The 9,681-nt window shown below is 42.5% G+C and overlaps 1 pseudogene; it reads right to left on the reverse strand.

Annotated features, from left to right (window-relative positions):
• Positions 1 to 7,340: 7,340 nt before the first annotated feature.
• Positions 7,341 to 9,681, reverse strand: part of LOC108317996 — a 7,357-nt pseudogene continuing 5,016 nt past the window's right edge.

Raw genomic sequence — 9,681 nt, forward strand, 5'->3', positions numbered from 1 at the left:
GTGCTCCCTTTCCTTCTCCCTCCTTCCTTGGAAGGTCTTCTCCATCCTCTCTTGACCCTGAACCACATCCACATCTCCGGGATCCCTCTTCCATGAAGGTCTCATCCAGCCCATGCTGATTTCCCCACTTTGAACTCCCTTTGCGCTTATGAGGCATTATAGATCGCTGGATATTTAAAGGCATGGTCTTTGGTGTCAGACAGCCTGGAACCAAATCCTGGCAAACGATTTAGGGGTAAGGTTGGTTTCCTTATTCCTAAAGTGGCAATAATAATAGTACTTACTTAATAAAGTTGTCTTGAGGATTCAACAATATAATTTATATAAAACATTTAGCGCAGTGTTTGGAACAGAGTAAACACTCAACACTCAATGCACTGTTACTATTACTATCATGATCAGTATTATCAGTAAAGAGATTACTTGATACTTCTTTGTTGCTTGTATTGGATTGGGCCTTATCTTCCTAGGTAGATAGTCAGCTTCTTATATTCGGAGACTTTGTCTTATATTTCTTTGCAACCCTTGCATTGCCTTATATTCTCCCTGAACATGATAAGTACATCACAACTTTTTATTGCTTGATCAGTTTTGTCTAGTATTAAGAAATAAAACCGATCTTCAAGTTAATTTTTAGCAAAGCCACATAGACACTGATTAAGGGTCCCATTGCCATGTGCCAAGAATCTCCACAAAACTTTCTGATTAAAGACAGTGGCCCATTCAGAATTCACAGAGTAGCCTGTCTGACTGTAATATACATTTTATTTAATTTTTTGAGACAGGGTCTCACTGTCACCCAGGTTGGAGAGCAGTGGTGTGATCTTGGCTAACTGCAGCCTTGACTTCCTGGGCTCAAGTGACCCTTGCACCTCAGCCTCCCATGTAGCTGGGACTACAGGCAGGTGCCACCACACCCATCACACCGGGCTAATTTGTGTGATTTTTTTTTTTTTTTTTTTCAGAGACAGAGTTTTGCCATGTTGTCCAGGCTGATCTCAAACTCCTGAGCTCAAGTGATTTGCCTGCCTTGGCCTCCCAAAGTGCTGGGGTTACAGGCGTGGGCCACTGCGCTCGGCTATAATACACATTTTATTAAAACAAAGAGTTTTTTCCTATACAATTTACTCATTGTCTATAAGATTGGGAAAAAAACAAAAAAAGAAGAAAAATGTGACAAGTGACAAAATAATTTTAGTGATGACTAGGACATTTGTAAAGTTTATCAGCCAAGAAAATGTAATGAGCTTGAGTTGGTCCTTGGTCTCCCAAATATCACCTCTCAGTGGCTCTGAAGAGCTGCAATGTCAAGGAATAATGGCTCTTGTCCAGGGTTCTGCTTCTTTTCTTCTTCAGTTTTCACAACTCTTAAAAGAAGCACTAAGCTCTTTCTTTCTCCCTGACAGGGGTAGATGTGATTGCAAAGCTCTTCTCAGCCCCAGGTAAAGATTATTGTTACCTGTGGTCCTGAGAGACCTGGCTCTATTTCTTAAGCCTTTTGTATGTGTGCTGGGAAACCCTAGGGTTAAATGTCACTTCCCTAGAGAGCTGGGGGATCTTTCACCACCACAAAGTGGCCTAATCGCATGCTCCGTCTGAGGGTTACTCTGGAGTCCCTCTGCTGGCCATGAGAAATAAGAGCAGAAATCAGCTCTTTAGAATAAGAAGCCCAGAATTTTATATTTGAAAGTGATGCATAGTGAGGCAAGACTATTCTTGCTCAGCAAACGGAAGTCACACTCAGGTTATGATCTAACACGATGAGAGTAGATGCAAAATCAAAATTAATTTAATACAGGGTGCTGGAAAAAATAACTCCTTTGAGGAATACCTGCAATGTACAACTGTTGTTTTGTTTTTAGAACAAGGCCGGAAATCAGTGGCGATTGCTAAGGTTAGAGCAAACCCACTGGAAGGCAGGTTCCTTATCCATAAATACACTACCTTTACCCCAGCTTGCTTTGGTTTGGCCTAATTCATGAGTCAGATTACCAAGGTATCATACAAATAGAGAGACACCATACACATACCAAAGTGAACTCATGGAATCAGACACTTGAGTGTGCGCAATTGATGCAGCCCTCTGATTACGGATTGGGCTTTGTGGTCCATTGGCCCTAGTGTTCATTAACTGCCCAGACTCCCTCCAGAGACGCAGGGCATGTTTTGTTGCTGTGGCTGGTGCTCTTGATCTACCAAAGGGACCACAAGAGAGCATGCACTTCAGATGACGACACAGAATAGGTGGCAAAGGACTTCTTATACAAAAAGAAGCAGCTCCTGGTGTTTGCCACCAAAAGGATGAGACAGAGAAATGAAAATTAACCACATATGCAACAACCTCATATCTTCTCTTGACTCGTTTTCTGATCAAACGAAAATGAAAATAAAATCCATGCATTATACGATGACTTAGAAATATCTACCACCCCAGAGGAGAAGTAAATAAAGAGCAAAACTATTTCAAAGGAGATGGATGAGAAATGGATGACACTTGGTGGAAAGTCCTGACAATACAGCAAAGGAGAAACTGGTCACCTGTGGCTAGGAAAGGGCAGCATCCTGAGGGGCCTTCACCATCTCGGAGATGCAACGCATCGCAGCAGCCAGTGGGGGTCAGAGGTGCTCCATGGCTTGGAGCACCTTTAACCCTCAGCCGGCAAATCCTGCTCACGGGAGACCAGCTGGACCTCCTTTAAAGCTGGCACTTCCCTCCGGGCAGAGCAGAACTGTGAAAACATGGGAGGTGGTTGATCTCTACGCTTTACTGCAAGCTCGGTTTTGACTTCAAGACAGTTTGCTGATTTTTTCTTTCGCTTGTTTTCTTCCCATTTCTCTTGCTCTTGGCAAGAATCTCTCTGCTGATCATGGATGCAGGACAGTCGTCTGAGTTAAGCCTGTGAATACCCGAAATCAAGGGCTATAGCCTATTTCCTGAACCCTTATCTCACGAGTGTGCAGAACTTTGTTTTAGGTCACCGGCAGCTTGGAGTCAATGCTTAAGTGGGTGGGTGTATAGGTACACGTGGGCATCCGGGCTGGAGGTGGCTCACACAAGCTCATGAGGGCCAGTTGTGCAATCTCTTCCTAGCCCCTAGTTAAGTGAAGTCATGTTGGCAGCTTGACGTTGGCCACAGTGGGAGTATTTCTGCTACAAAAATGGGCACTTATGGCAAATCAGGACTATGCCCCTTCCTGCAGTGTCCCAGAAAGCTGATTGTTAAACACTATGAGTATACCATGACCCCAGGACAGATTTAAGAGTAATCTGCTGGTCAGGCCTGGTGGCTCACACCTATTATCCCAAGAGTTTGGGAGGCTGAGGTGGGAGGATTACTTTAGCCCAGGAGTTTGAGACCAGTCTGGGCAATATAGTGGGACCCATCTCTATGCAAAATGAAAAAATTTGGCTGAGTGTGGTGGCACACACCAGCTACTTGGGAGGCCAAGGCAGGAAGATCACTTAAGCCCTTGAGGTTGTAGTGAGCCTTGATTGTGCCACTGCACCCCAGCCTGAGTGACAGTGCAAGACCTTGTCTAAAAAAAAATAAAAATAAAAATAAAAAACTAAACCAAATTACTTGGCACCATGTATATTCATGTTCAGGCCACAATGCATCTATTGAAAAGAAAAAGGAATAGTGCCTGATCAGCTGAGAGGATCTTCCAGTATGAGCCATTCCAGAAACTATAGTCAACAATCCTATAAAGGTACCTTTCCTATTACGGGCAAGCAAGAAATTAAATACAATTTTTGTTTGTAATTTTTAACAGTTGAATTGCAATGCTAAGTGGCTCACGAAGCCATGCACCCTCTTTTTTTTTCTTTCAATTTTGATCTTAGAAAAATGTGGGCTTCCTTAGAAAGTTTATAACATCAGATTTATCATTTTTATGAAGCAAAAATCCAGAATAAAAATAGTGGCCACCAGGAATTGTTAAACAATATGTGTTTGCTCATGTCATGTACATGTACAACTCATGGATTTAAAGGCATAAAGTTAGCTTTCCTTAGAGGAAACACTCTGTCACATCCATAGACTAACTTTCACTCTGGCCAGTCTATCGAAATTACTGGAAGACACACATGTTCAAGGAGTTTGCTGTATTATAACATTTGCAGCACTTTCTGCAAGGGAAATAGGTTCAAGTCATTAGATCATAATATATACTTTTATCATTAATGAAATGTTTTCAAATAGATTATCGGCCCCATGGGGTTTCTGGCCATGCAAGGAAGATGGCTAAGTGGCAGCTCTCTGGGCTTGAAAGATGGAGTAAAATCTTTAGGCAAGAGGGCTGAGGAAGTAAGTCATTATAAGGAGGTGATGGGAGCCAGGTTTCTGGGGATGGAAACAGAGAAAAGAGAGTAATAAATACAGAAAAGGAGAAAGCCAGAATGTCAGGACACGTCCATGGAATAAATAGACATGGACACATATCTATGAGAACTTAGCTAGTTAGTCAAAGCAATGCGTGTCCAAACATAACCTGGAAATCTGTCCCATGAGGACTCAGAAGCAGTAGAGAAAATGTCACTATGAACTGATGTGGGTGGAAAACGCTTCATGCTGGAAGGCAAATAGAACTCAGGCAGGGAAGAGGGAAGAAGGGCCTCTGGGTGGGCAGGCACCCAGGTGGGGATGCCTATGCACATTAGGATGCAGGATTCCCTCCCTTACGCTAACGGTGGAGGAGGTGGGAGCAATGTAAGAGCTGCAGATATTTTCAAATGTAGAATTAGAATATATGAAGGAATAAGGTTTATAAGATTTATAAAAGTATTCCTATAAGTTCTTCTAAAATTGACAAACATTTGGTTTAAGAGATAACACATCACTCTTTTTAAGAAGAACAAAATTATATGAGAAAAGAATCCTCTCCCCTCATCGTATGAGCTGTGAATTCTCCATTGTTCTCTGCATGTTGGTTATTTATCTATTGTCTCTTAGATCCAAGCCCACCTTTCTACACTCTCCTTTTGGATATGTTCAGCCATCTGGGCATTCATTCCCCTTAATGCTGCCAGCAGGAGCTTTACAGCGTGACTGGAGAGTGGCAGGAAGGAAAGGGATCCTCCTTCCTGGTTTCTGCACTTTCTGGGAGTGTCTCTCCAGCGGCAGTTTTGCTACAGCAGCATAGTTGGCCCCAGCTTTCAGCCGCCCGCCCGGAAAACGAGCCTCCCATTCTCCCTGGCAGGCACTAGCAGCAGCCAGGTGATGTCCATCTCCAGGGGGCTGAGCTCAGTCCATGGGTCCCCCTCTGAGCCATCTGGTTCTGCTAACTCTACCTCTTGACAGCTGTTTCCCCAGGCCTAGAGTGGGTGACTGCTTTGTCAAATTTCATTGTTTTAAAGATAAGTTCATATAACATAAAATTCACAATTTGAAAGTGTACAATTTAGTGGTTATTAGCATATTCATAATGTTGCACCACCATTACCATTATCTAGTTCTACTATGTCTTCACCACTCCAAAAAGAAACCCTGTAACTCCCAATTACCATCAATTATCTTTTTTTACTTTGCAGTCAATAAGTGTTTCCTGGAGAGAGACTCCTAGACTATGTAACTATCCCGTTCTTTACTCACTTTCACCCTCTAGTTTTCAAATCTATTGATACATTTTGCCAAAAATAATTACTATGATTCTCAAATTGTGCTAAGTCCTTAGTTTTTTCAACATTCATTAGCTGGCATTCTTCTGTAGGAAAGAGCATTCGCTTTCCATTTACGTGTTCATTTGCTTATCATATCAGGATAGACTCATGGATATCTATTTTAATCAATGGGATATAATCTGATGCTGTAGTTACTTGGACACACAAATCATCCCAGATTGGGTCAGCTGGCACCCCCTTTCCAGCTGTCCTGTGTCCTCTATGTTGCCATCATTCTTTGTTGCTTTCTTACCTCCTTGTCCACCTGTGAGATCGGCCATGTCTCCAAGGAATTCTGGTCCATATACATGGAAAATGGTATAATATTTAGAAACCAAATTCTAGGTAGGATCTTTGTTATTCAATTTCACTACTACCAAGCTCTCTCTAGTAACAAGCTAGGAAATGTATGTATTTGTGTACATGAGTGCATGTGTATACATATACACACATGAAGATATAAAGTGTGTGCACACACTCACAGAAATGTACATCAATGTTTTATTTATCTAACCCCACATAGTGCAAACTCTAAATTTACATCAAAACTTCTCATTCTAATCCCGTAGACCACAGGGTTCATTCTAGCTTTCTCCTTTTCTGCATTTATTACTCTCTTTTTCTTTGTGGTTGCGTTTTCCACCCACATCAGTTCATAGTGACATTTCCTCTCCTGCTTCTGAGTCCTCATGGGACAGATTTCCAGGTTATGTTTGGACACGCATTGCTTTGACTAACTAGCTAAGTTCTCATAGATGTGTGTCCATGTCTATTCATTCCATGGACGTTTCCTGACATGCCCAGACAGTGTGAAGCCTCAGTGAATGCTTGTTCATGACTGAGCCTCTATGGACATTTGAGAGCAGCTTTAAAGTGAATAATTGTATAATAATTTTATGGAAAATATTCAAGTTTTACAGAAAAAGGAATGATCAGATGACAAGAACACCTCTGTTTCCATCCCCATTATTTCTATAAGTCATCCACTTCTGCATGAGCCAGAGTTGATATTCTTATTAAATGCTTGGTTGTTTGGAAAAGTTTGTGAGGCCAACATTTGCCTTAGGTACTGGTCAGCCAAAGCTGAACCTGATGAGAAAGAAGGGGTTGTCAGATAGCACACACTTAAAAAGTAAAGAAACTCTAGGTAAGCCTGCCTCCCACCCAGGCTTAGAGAGTTGGCATCAAGGTAGTCAAATATACCCAGCACAGAGACTGGCAATGCTTTCAGGTTTGGTTCTGTTTGCTGCTCTTGTAAACTCATTTTGTGCTCACGTGGCTTCCTTTCTCCGATGAAACCTCAGAAATGTAAAAAATCCTTCTCAAGTCAGTTTCATCCTCCTTTGAAATCTCTGACCCCATTAACTTGAGACATTAACCAGCACCTTTCATGTTACCCACCTGAGTCTGCCTCTTGTTTAGCATCGACTATCATTTCATTCTTCCTTTTTTTTTTTTTTTTTGGTGAAAAAGCACACTTTATTTGGAAGGAGGGTGCTGCACAGTGACTAACAGAGGCCACCCATTGGGCACTTACACACTGTACTCCAAAATACACACAGGATGTTTTGCTAATAAAAATCAACAGGAACAGGGACTCCTCTGGGTAACTCCCTCAACCTCATCCCTTTCAGGGGTTGGGAAATCTTCCAACCATTTTCCTGACAGCAGCTGTGGTTCACTAGAGATAGAACCCCTTAGGGGTGCTTTCTTATAAAGAACATTTTCTTTAGATTTTCTGAAGTCTTCATTTGTTACTTTCATTCTGTGTTCTCTTAAGGCCATCAGATCAGCGTCTGTACAGATTGCCTGGATGTCAGCACCAGAGAGGTCATCTTTAGCCATGATCAAGTCGTCTAGGGTTACATCATCAGCCAGCGTCATCCTGCTTGTGTGAATCGGAAAGATGTGCTTCTTAGTGTTCCCATCAGGCAGGTGGAACTCGATCCTCTTGTCAAGGTGGGCTGGTCTGATAAGTGCTGGATCCAAGGTTCCTATTTGGTTTGTGGCCATGATAACTTTCACATCTTCCCTAGAATCAAATCCATCCAACTGGTTCAACAGTTCCAACATTGTTCGCTGAATTTCTCTCTCACCACCAGAATTTGAGTCATATCTTTTTGTACCAATGGCATCAATTTCATCAATAAACACGATGGACGGTACATGTTCTTCAGCAACTCGAAACAGTTCCCGTATGAGTTTGGGCCCATCACCTAGGTACTTCTGAATGAGTTCAGAGCCAACCACTCTCAAGAAAGTGGCTGAGGTTTAGTTTGCTACTGCTCTGGCTAACAAGGTTTTACCTATGCCAGGTGGACCATGGCGAATGACCCCTTCCTCAATATTATATAAGAATACCATCTTCATAATATTCAGGATGGTGAGAGGAAGTTCCACAGATTCCTTAATTTCCTGAATTTGGTTGTCCACCCCCTCTGCAACATTTGGCATAGGTCTTCTGGGGGGCCTTCTCCACCTTCATCACTGTGACCAGGGGATCTGTGTTATCCATCAGCACCCCTAACACGGCATGCACCCTGTGTCTCAGCAAACCCAGAGGCCAGGTTCCAGCAGATCCTTGCTTATAAATGAAAGAACACTGAAGACATAGACACGATAGCATGATTGTCATTGATGATCTTTCCAAGGTTCCTACTGACATTGGGGTACCTCTCAGCTTGGGGTTCACGCTCCACTTTTAATCTTTCCTTCTCTTGCTTTTCTTCTAATGGTTTCATTTGTTCTTGATTTCTAATGAATCTTCCTCCATGAAAAGATAGTCTTTAATTCTCTGTAACTTCGGTAATTTTAACCGGCACTGAGCGTGAGGTGTGTCACCGTGGCAGTTTGCTGGCAGCATCTGGTTTCTGTTTTCTTCTTTTTCCCTACTCTAGTTGGTACAGGAGGTTAGTATTTATTTTTCTTGTCCTTGTTATCCTTCTTGCCACCACTAGGACCAGGACCGCTGCCTGACTTTGACCCATCTTGTCTTGGTCACTTGAGCTGCCACTGCTGGAAGTTCCTCCACCTCAACTATCATTTTTAAGTCCTTATTTTTTGATGGGTATTTTCTCTCAGGGATACTCACACTGGAAGGCTACCAACTTATATGTTTTCAAGAGAATAAATGGGTACTACATAAATGAATAAAGTGGGCTTGGCTTAAGACACTGGGGAGGGTAAAATACACAGAGTGTCAGCCCTTAATGGGTGTTAAGGAGAAAAGTAGAGCAGGGAAAGGTGTTGGGATGTGTACGTGTGGGACAGAGTAGCTGTGATGGTCAGGTTCCTGTGTCCGCTTGGCTAGGCTATTGTAGCCAGTGCTTAATCAAATACTAACCTAGGTGCTACTGTGAAGGTATTTTGGGGATGTGATGGACATCCACAAATAGTAGACTATAAGTAAAGCAGATTATCTTATTTATTTATTTTTGATATGGAGTCTTGCACTGTCACCTGGGCTGGAGTGCAGTGGCATGATCTTAGCTCACTGCAACCTCCTCCTCCCGGGTTCAAGCGATTTTCCTTCCTCAGCCTCCTGAGTTGTTGGGATTACAGGCACCTGCCATCACACCTGGCTAATTGTTGTTGTTGTTTTTGTATTTTTACTAGAGACAGGGTTTCACTGTGTTGACCAGGTTGGTCTCAAACTCCTGAACTTGTGATTCGCTCGCCTTGGCCTCCCAAAATGCTGGGATGACGTGCATAAGCTACTGCCCCCGGCCCAGATTATGTTTCATAATGTGCTTGGGCCTCACCTAATCTGTTGAAGGCTTTAATCATTAAAAAATCCAGAGACAGAAGACATACATGAGGCCAACAAACATATGAAAAAATGCTCATCATCACTGGTCATCAGAGAAATGCAAATCAAAACAACATTGAGATACCATCTCACGCCAATTAGAATGGCGATCATTAAAAAATCTGGAGACAACAGATGCTGGAGAGGATGTGGAGAAATAGGAACACTTTTACACTGTTGGTGGGAGTGTATATTAGTTCAACCATTGTGAAAG

This window comes from Cebus imitator, unplaced genomic scaffold (genome assembly GCF_001604975.1).
Source record: "Cebus imitator isolate Cc_AM_T3 unplaced genomic scaffold, Cebus_imitator-1.0 Scaffold213, whole genome shotgun sequence".
Taxonomy (NCBI): Eukaryota; Metazoa; Chordata; class Mammalia; order Primates; family Cebidae; genus Cebus; species Cebus imitator.